Genomic DNA, 10,979 nt, shown 5'->3' with positions numbered 1-10,979 from the left:
ATATATATATATATATATATATATATATATATATATATATATATATATATATATATATATATATATATATGTCGTACCTAGTAGCCAGAACGCACTTCTCAGCCTACTATGCTAGGCCCGATTTGCCTAATAAGCCAAGTTTTTCTGAATTTATATATTTTCTCTAATTTTTTTCTTATGAAATGATAAAGCTACTCATTTCATTATGTATGAGGTCAATTTTTTTTTATTGGAGTTAAAATTAACGTAGATATATGACCGAACCTAACCAACTCTACCTAACCTAACCTAACTTATCTTTATAGGTTAGGTTAGGTAGCCGAAAAAGTTAGGTTAGGTTAGGTTAGGTTAGGTAGGTTAGGTAGTCGAAAAACAATTAATTCATGAAAACTTGGCTTAATAGGCAAATTGGGCCTTGCAAAGTAGCCCAAGAAGTGAGTTCTGGCTACTAGGTACGACATATATATATATATATATATATATATATATATATATATATATATATATATATATATATATATATATATATATATATATATATATATATATACATATATATATATATATATACATATATATATATATATATATATATATATATATGTCGTACCTAGTAGCCAGAACGCACTTCTCAGCTTACTATGCAAGGCCCGATTTGCCTAATAAACCAAGTTTTCATGAATTAATTGTTTTTCGACGACCTAACCTACCTAACCTAACCTAACCTAACTTTTTCGGCTACCTAACCTAACCTAACCTATAAAGATAGGTTAGGTTAGGTTAGGTAGGGTTGGTTAGGTTCGGTCATATATCTACGTTAATTTTAACTAAAATAAAAAAAAATGACCTCATATATAATGAAATGGGTAGCTTTATCATTTCATAAGAAAAAAATTAGAAAAAATATATTAATTCAGGAAAACTTGGCTTATTAGGCAAATCGGGCCTTGCATAGTAGGCCAAAAAGTGAGTTCTGGCTCATAGGTACGACATATATATATATATATATATATATATATATATATATATATATATGTCGTACCTAGTAGCCAGAACGCACTTGTCAGCCTACTATGCAAGAACCGATTTGCCTAATAAGCCAAGTTTTCATGAATTGATTGTTTTTCGACTACCTAACCTAACCTAACCTAACTTTTTCGGCTACCTAACCTAACCTAACCTATAGAGATAGGTTAGGTTAGGTTAGGTTGGGTTGGTTAGGTTCGGTCATATATCTACGTTAATTTTAACTGCAATAAAAAAAAAACTGACCTCATACATAATGAAATGGGTAGCTTTATCATTTCATAAGAATAAAATTTGAGAAAATATATTAATTCAGGAAAACTTGTCTTATTACGCAAATCGGGCCTTGCATAGTAGGCCGAGATGTGCGTTCTGGCTACTAGGTACGACATATATATATATATATATATATATATATATATATATATATATATATATATATATATATATATATATATATATATATATATATATATATATATTGTACCTAGTAGCGAGAACGCACTTCTCAGCCTACTATGCAATGCCCGATTTACCTAATAAGCCAAGTTTTCATGAATGAATTGTTTTTCAACTACCTAACCTACCTAACCTAACCTAACCTAACTTTTTCGGCTACCTAACCGAACCTAACCTATAAAGATAGGATAGGTTAGGTTAGGTAGGGTTGGTTAGGTTCGGTCATATTCCAGCAAACACAGAACGTTTGTGGACGTTTTTAAATGGTGCCACAAAGGTAATATTGTAACTTTTGACATAAATATGTATATCTGACGTTCTTAAAACCAAAGGATATAACTAAAAACATTTATTCTTGAGACACAGTTTTTTAAGAGATATGTAAAAATTTAAAAATAATAGTGAATGCTATGGTATTATAATGTTTTCATGCTTTATATTTAAGAATAAATAATTTTCAGTCAACATTTAGTTTTTTTTGTTTACTTTATGTAAACCTATCCAATTTACGTTCTTATAACATAAATATAACATTTATATGACGTCAGTATAACGTTATTTACACGACATCATTACGTTATTATGATGTTATATTAACATATAATTCCTGTATGAAAACCAGAATATATGTTGAACTTTATGTTTTAAACCTTGCAAAGTTATCATAAAACTTGGAATAAGACGGTAAGCATGCTTTACTTATGAAAATATACAAACAAATCAACAAAAACATTTTAACATAAAAAACATAAACATAACATAAATTGATTGCATGCATGGGAGTTAACTGGAACTCTGTAATATTGCATACATGAACCTTAAGGTACAAACCCAGTGTATTTACCCATGCAGCTCTTTCCTAAATCTAAATTTTTCCAATTTTACACTTTGTTTCGAGTTCTGTCTTGTGTTGCTACTTTTAATACCCCATTAATGTCCCCTTTGTTATGTCCATTCGTCCCATTGTGCACCTCTACTATATGTCACTACTAATTCTTCGCTTTTCTAGAGAATGTAATATAAGCTTTGACAATCTTTCTTCATATGACAGGTTAACAGGTAGAATAGGACAGGTAGAACAAAGATTACCATTTATATATGGATAACTATAATAAGTCGGTTTGAATGAGTGAATTGCTGCTTGAAGATAGGTATATACACCTGCGGTACTATCAGATTGCATCGTGGTGAGCCTAAAACCCTTCAGATCCAAGCAAAGGGTAAAATGCCAGCAGATACAATTGCGAACACATTGATACCAAAATGAAAGACATATGACGAGAATTGAGGTAACCAAACTGAAAAGAGTGTTCACATTACATTGCACTAGAGTGCTCTCGGGTTACTTTCTCTCACTTTCTCTGTTTTGTGCGGATGGTACACCTTGCTTTTGGAGTTTATATGCATTTAAACCTGTAGATAATTCTATTGCTAACACATTGATACCAAAATGAAAGACCTAGGATGACAATTGGGGTGACCAAAATGAAAGAGTGTATACATTTTATCGCTCTTGTGCGCTCCCTGGTAACACACTCTCGCTTACTCTGTTTGTTGCGGATGGTAAGCCGGGCTTTTGGAGTTTATATGCCTTTAGTCCTGTAGAGATTTCTATTGCGAACACATTGATACCAAATTGAAAAACCTAGGATGAGAATTGAGGTAACAAAGTTGAAAAGGGTATACACTTTTCAGTATTACCACGCTCTCTAATGTAATGAGAGTTGCCGGAGGGTGGCTCAGCTTTCTTTTTCTGGTACCCTTGGCCTACATTCATCTTGTCGGCGGGTGGAGCGCGCTGCTGTCTTTGACATTATATGCACATAGTTCAGTTGGGAATTCTATTGCGAACGCATTGATACCAAAATGAAAGACATAGGACGAGAATTAAGGTGACAAAGTTGAAAAGAGTATACACTTTTCAGTATTTCCGCACACTACCAGGGAATGTCTAAAACAAACTGGAGAGTGTGGAGGGGTAACTTGCCCAAAACGCGAAAGTGTTTGGGGCGATTAACTTTCGTTCAGTACTATCATGCAAGAGAAGCCACACATCTATGGTTCATCCAAAAAAATCAGTAGACTTCTAGATGTTACTACTGCTCGGCTTAGACTCATGTAATCTGTTATCATTTTTTGTCTATAATTTTGCAAGTATTTACCTCCTTAAAATTTTCTTAGATTAAGGACCTGCCCGAAACGTTGCGCGTGCTAGTGGCTTTACAAGACTGTAATTACCATATTTGTATCCTCACATTCCTTATGTACATTCTTGTATATGCATAAATAAATAAAATAAATAAATAAATAAATAAATAAGACTCGGTTACAAGTATTTCTGGGAATTCTCATTAACTGCTGATGTAGATCTGACCAAACTGTGTCAACAAAATTATTCGCACACCCTCCGTCACTATGTGATAGTGAATTCAGAGACAATTCTATAAACAATGTACCAACGATATGTAAATATTTCATTCAAAATGATCTGCTACCAGACTTATACTGAATTTTGTAACTAGCTCATCAAGATTGTAACTTGCTGAGCTAAATGAATTGTGGGGTTCAGTCCCTGAGCCCATTATGTGCCTCTGCAACCCTTTCCACTACCGCCCACAAGATGGGTATGGGGTGCATAATAAATGAACTAAACTAACTTTAAGGCATCCTGAAAGAAAGCTTGGAGGGCTTGAAAAATTGCAGACAAAGCCTTGAGGATAATCCTTGGGTGCCTTTGTACTACAAAGATACTTAATATGAGAAAGGAACTTAATATTCCAAGCGTTGTTTATCGTGTTACTAAAATTAACTGTCAAATTGGTATAAAAATGCTTAGGCTAGCTCATCCTAACCCTGAGAAAGGAACTTAATATTCCGAGCGTTGTTTATCGTGTTACTAAAATTAACTGTCAAATTGGTATAAAAATGCTTAGGCTAGCTCATCCTAACCCTTGCACAGAAGCCCTCCAGAATTTCTTTATTGAATGTAAACATTGTTTCAAATAGATAAATAAAATTGGAACTGAACTCAGAAAGTATCAGATTTATAATTTGTACCAAGAGAGACAACAATATCACTTTCCTGCACTGTAGGAAATTACACCCTTTTCAATTTTAATCCCTCCCTTTCCATCAAAGGAGCAAATTAGAGATCAGTCCCAGCTTTGTTTTGAGGCAAAGCTCAACGTCTTAAGCCATATTGATGCTCTGTCCAAAGAGCATTCTCTCTCTCAAATCATATACACTGAAGGTTTCCTACAGCGCCCAACGGGTGCAGCTGGAAGTGCAGTTGACCTGACAATAGGCTATGACTTATATTTTGAGTGGGGAGTCCGTATAAACAACTGGGCCTCTACCCTTCAGACTGAACTATTTGCCTTGCTCCTTGCACTGAAATGTGTACAAGTATCCAAACTTGATACATTAATTGTAAGTGACTCTTTATCATCCTTAATTGCTCTCAACTCCTTAAGACATAACTGTAACATGCTTGTGTCTGAAGCTAGACACAAATACAACAACAACTTTGAACTGCCCTGAACTATATCCGATCCTATCTTAGTAACCGACACCAATATGTAGCCATCAATGATATAACCTCTCCCACTCTACCACTTACCATAGGGGTGCCACAGAGCAGCATCCTAGGACCCTCCTGTTTCTTATATACATCAATGATCTCCCTAATGTCTCTAACATACTTAAACCTATATTGTTGGCTGATGATACTACTCATCTACTCTGACCCCAACCCATTCCTGTTAAATAATGTTGTAAACAATTAATTAAAAAACGTCTACTTGTGGATGTCAACCAACAAACTCACACTAAACATAGAAAAGATCTACTATATCTTATTTGGAAACAAATCAACAAATGCAATTCAGCTTCAGATAGCTAATGTAAACATTAGCAATAAAAATGATGGAAAGTTCCTTGGCCTATTCCTAGACAAGAGACTCACCTTCCGCACCCATATACAACACATAACTAAAAAGGTTTCTATAACAGTTGGTATACTCTCTAAGATCAGATATTATGTACCCTACTCTGCTCTCCTCTCACTCTATTATGCACTTATCTATCCCTATCATTCTTATGGTATTTGTGCTTGAGGTTCAACCTCTGCAAACTACCTCAAGCCCATCATCATCCAGTAAAAATGTGCTATCAGGACAATAACTAACTCTACCTTCAGACAACACACAGCTCCCTTGTTCATATCCCTAAACATGCTAAACATAAATTCACTCCATACATTCTCCTGTGTAAATTACGTTTATAAAACCCTTTTCTAAGTGCAAACCCTGTTCTGAAACTCTTCCTGGACAGATGTAATAGAACACATGGCCACCCCACCAGACATAAATATCTCTTTGATATCCCCAGAGTCAAACTTAATCTATGTAAACACTCTATGCAAATAAAGGGACCTAGTCTATGGAACTCGCTCCCTAATGATTTGAAAAGCTGTCCAACTTCTGCCATATTCAAAAATAAAACCAAAAAGTACCTAATTTCATCTTCATAGTTTTCTACCATGGGCTTTATCTTCACACTGTATCTAGTGTTACTCAATCCCCCAATATTTGTACCTAAGCCATATTACTTTAACATTGTAATCTTAGATATCATCTGATATCATGGTTGTTGTATTCAGTGCATATAATACTGCATTATTCCTTGAAACATTTCCTCGAAATGATCTTCATATTGTGCTTCAGTGAACCAATGTATAACCCTGAAATGCTATCCTCATGTACCTAGTAATCCTTGTTTCTTTATTGTGTATTGTTATTATTGTGTATCATTCTGATCTGCTTTTGTGTCAAAATTTCTTCAAATTACCTGCAAACACTTTTGCTGATTTTACTGTAATTATTCTACTTAAAATTATCTGTACCTGTAAAGAAAAGCTGTAAAATACCTGCTAACATTTTTTATCAATTTTACTGTTAATTTATAAAAAAAAATCTGTTTAAGGACTTACCCGAAACGCTATGCGTGCTAGTGGCTTTACAAGAATGTTAATTCAACTTATTTTCTATATTCTCTGTTAACCCCCAATGTAACTTCTTGTACATAAATAAATAAAAATAAAATAATAAAAATAACAAAATTATTAATGATGGGGTCAAGCGACGAGGGAGTAATTGCGCAAAGCGTCCCTCACCTGTGACGTTACAGCGTCATTTGACGCCATATCAACACAGCGGCCATTTTGTCGTGAGTTCAGTCATGGCGAGGACAAACCCTTCATGCAAACTGCACCTACTATCAAGAAGAAGATTTTGTGTTCCACCGATAGTATTATCGTAAGTAAACACTTATATTTTATTATATTAATTGATTCTATTTTTCTGTAATAAAGGTCCAAAGGGGTGTTAAGGAACAAGGGTACTGTGTTGGAAGGTGAGGGCTGTTACTGGTGTCTGTGGGGATGTGAGGACTTGTACTAACCACTATCACCACCAGTACCTTGTCTTGCACCCTGCTTAGTATTCCTATTGAGATATGAAATATTATTGCATTCATATAATTATTCATTCACAGTCATTACTATTTTTATGGGCTATGTTCTGTTACCCTAATGCTTTTTATTCCTGGGTATGTCCATTTACTCTCCAGCCCTTCACAAGCCACTGCTGCACCCCCTCCATGCCCATACTTACTGTGCTTATTCTTACAGGACTGCACTGCATTATGTGGTGTTCACTGCCTGGACACCTTGGCAATGTAGAGACAGATATTCTGCAATACCGTGATATTAGCAGTAGAGTGATAAGCTGACACACGGGAGGTACAATGGAAAGAAGTTGAGTATCAACTCTTGTAATTTATATTGCTTCCAGTGAGTTTTTAGTTTTCTTATAATCACTATGTTATCTATCCTCTACAACCTAGTTATCTGCTTGATACATGCATTATAGGGTTCTGGTAGTTGTTCTACTCACCAAGCCCTTCCAAGGCCAGGCTTGACATGTGAGAGCTTGGTCCAACAGGCTGTTGCTTGGACAGGCCCCTCAGGCCCACATATCCACCACAGCCTTGTTTGTCCAGCACTTCTTGAAGATGTTCAGGTTTTCTCCTGAAGGTGTCGACGGTTGTTCCAGCAATACTGTATTTCTTTTATTGCTGAAAACATGTTTTCAGCCATAAAAAAAATAATCCTGAATCCAGAAAAAAATTCCTTTTGTATCATCTGGAAATTTTCAAATATTGCTGATCAAACCTGAGTCTAAATTATTTGTATATATTATGAATTACAGAGGTCCCAGGACAGAGTTTTGAGGAACTCCACTTACATTTTCCCACTCTGATTTAACCCCATTTATACAAACTCATTCTTATCTTTTAGCTAATCATTTATTGTACACACCATACTCCGCCTGTGTAGGGTAGTTTATTGTGCATCCTAGTATTGTGTATGTGTAGTATATATATTTGTGTAGTATATTTGGTATAATTAATGCCTCTAACCTCTCCTCATAGTTCTTGTCCTTCAATTCTGGGAGCCACTTAGTAGCATGTCTTTGCACCTTTTCCAGTTCATGTGCTTCTTAAGATATGGGCACCATACAACCGCTGCATATTCCAGCTTTAGTCTAACAAAAGTCGTGAACAATTTCTTGAGTATTTCGCCATCCATGCATTTAAAAGCTGTGAATATTATCCTTTACCTGCAATTGGTTGTTGCTGTATTTATAGAATATGATTTGTTCTGCTTTACATTTGTTTATTCTTTTTTTCAAAATTTCTTTCTGCCTATCTCCTCACTGCCGTGTAGTTGTTTCTCTTTGTATTACTGGTATGTTTGGGGGTTTGGCCTCTTCGTATATTGATTCCATTTTTGTGTCTTTTGGTCTCTGGCCGTCTTGAAATTTCAGTTGAACAAATCCTGTTTCCTAGTTCTGCATCTCTGTTTTGGTATAAATGTTTTTGTTCCTTTATCATATATTTCACAAAATTGACATACTGTGCATTAATTCATCTCAATTACTTCCTTTCCTAACAGCAAGCCTTTCCAGTAAAATTCTTTGAATTCTTTTCTGACTTCCAGCCTAATGTTTGTTTTATCCTAGTGTGTATGATGCCTAGCGTGTGTCTGGTGCCTGTTGTGTTAAACCGAAGATAAATGCATAAGTATAGGTCAGTAATTTCTCCAGCTTTGAAAGGGGCTTTCATTATGCAGCAGTATTCCACTCTAGAGAGCACTAGCGTCTTGAAAACTATCATCATCGGTATAGCATCTCTAGTGTGAAAAGTTCTTGTTATCTATCCTGTCATTTTTCTTGCAGTTGTGACGGCTACTTTATTGTGTTCTTTAAATGTAAGGCCTTCTGACATCAGTACACCCAAATCCTTTACGTTGCTTTTCCGTTCAATGTTATGATTTGACTGAGTTTTGTAAGTGGTTTCCGTTTTTATATTTTTATTTTTTCCGTAGCGCATGAGCTAAAACTTATGTTCGTTAATCACCATGTTATTTTCTGTAGCCCATAGAAAGACCTGATTTACATCTGATTGGAGGTTTGCCGTGTCCTCTATGTTGCCTACTCTCGTGAAGATTCTAGTGTCATCTGCAAAGGATGATCAAGTACTATAGGTTGTGTCCTTGTCTATGTCCGATATGAGGATGAGAAAAAGTATTGGAGCAAGCACAGTACCCTTGGGGACTGAGCTCTTTACGGTTGATGGTCCAGATTTTATTTTGTTGACTACTACACATTGGGTTCTATTAGTCAGGAAGTTGTATATCCATCTGCCTATTTTTCCGGTAATTCCTTTTGAACGCATTTTATGTGCAATAACACAATGGTCACATTTGTCAAAGGCTTTTGCGAAATCTGTGTAAATTACATCAGCGTTTTGTTTGTCTTCCATGGCATCTAGTGCCATGTCAGAGTGGTCCAGCAACTGTGATAGGCAAGAGCGCCCTGTTCTGAAACCATGTTGTCTGGGGTTATGGAAATGCTGTGATTCCATGTATTTTGTGATCTTACTTCTTAGCATTCTCTCAAAGATTTTTATGATGTGCGATGTTAGTGCTATCGGTCTGTAGTTTTTTGCCTCTGCCTTATTTCCTCCTTTATGGGGCGGTGCTATCTCAGCTGTTTTTAGTATGTCAGGGATAATGCCAGTATCTTGGCTTTGTCTCCTAAGAATGTGAAGGGCCTGCGATAGTGGTTTTTTACAGTTCTTTATGAAGTTGGAGTTCCAAGAATCCGGGCTTGGTGCAGAGTGCATAGGCATACTGTCTATAGCTTCTTCAAAATCCAGTGGGGATAGGATCACATCTGATTTATGATTTGATGTTGGTATCATATCCATGAAAAATTCATTTGGGTTATCAATCTTCAGTGTGTTCAGTGGCTCGCTGAAAACAGTCGTACTGATTGTGTGGTAAGGCGTACTGATTCTTGTGTGGTATTGTGGCAAGTGCAATAATATGTATTGTTTCATTGCAGATAAGAGATTCCAGATCGTTCCAGATTTCCGAAGTACTGAAATGCACACCATACAAGCTTGGTGGATCTAGGTGCAAGGTAAAATAATTTACATTTACTTAAATATATTTTTAGCTAATTATCAGTATATATATAATATATTTATATGCATATATATATATATATATATATATATATATATATATATATATATATATATATATATATATATATATATATATATATATATATATATATATATATATATGTCGTACCTAGTAGCCAGAACTCACTTTTCGGCCTACTATGCATGGCCCGATTTGCCTAATAAGCCAAGTTTTCATGAATTAATTGTATTTCGACTACCTAACCTACCTAACCTGACCTAACCTAACTTTTTCGGCTACCTAACCTAACCTAACCTATAAAGATAGGTTAGGTTAGGTTAGGTAGGGTCGGTTAGGTTCGGTCATATATCTACGTTAATTTTAACTCCAATAAAAAAAAATTGACCTCATACATAATGAAATGGGTGGGTTTATCATTTCATGAGAAAAAAATTAGAGAAAAAATATTAATTCAGTAAAACTTGGCTTATTAGGCAAATCGGGCCTTGCATAGTAGGCTGAGAAGTGAGTTCTGGCTACTAGGTACGACATATATATATATATATATATATATATATATATATATATATATATATATATATATATATATATATATATATATATATATATATATATATATATGTCGTACCTAGTAGCCAGAACGCACTTCTCGGCCTACTACGCAAGGCCCGATTTGCTTAATAAGCCAAGTTTTCAAGAATTAATGCTTTTTCGACTACCTAACCTACCTAACCTAACCTAACCTAACTTTTTTGGCTACCTAACCTAACCTAACCTATAAAGATAGGTTAGGTTAGGTTAGGTAGGGTTGGTTAGGTTCGGTCATATATCTACGTTAATTTTAACTCCAATAAAAAAAATTAACTTCATACATAATGAAATGGGTAGCTTTATCATTTCATAAGAAAAAAATTAGAGA

This window comes from Procambarus clarkii, unplaced genomic scaffold (genome assembly GCF_040958095.1).
Source record: "Procambarus clarkii isolate CNS0578487 unplaced genomic scaffold, FALCON_Pclarkii_2.0 HiC_scaffold_127, whole genome shotgun sequence".
Classification (NCBI taxonomy): Eukaryota; Metazoa; Arthropoda; class Malacostraca; order Decapoda; family Cambaridae; genus Procambarus; species Procambarus clarkii.
This window is presented reverse-complemented; position numbering follows the sequence as displayed.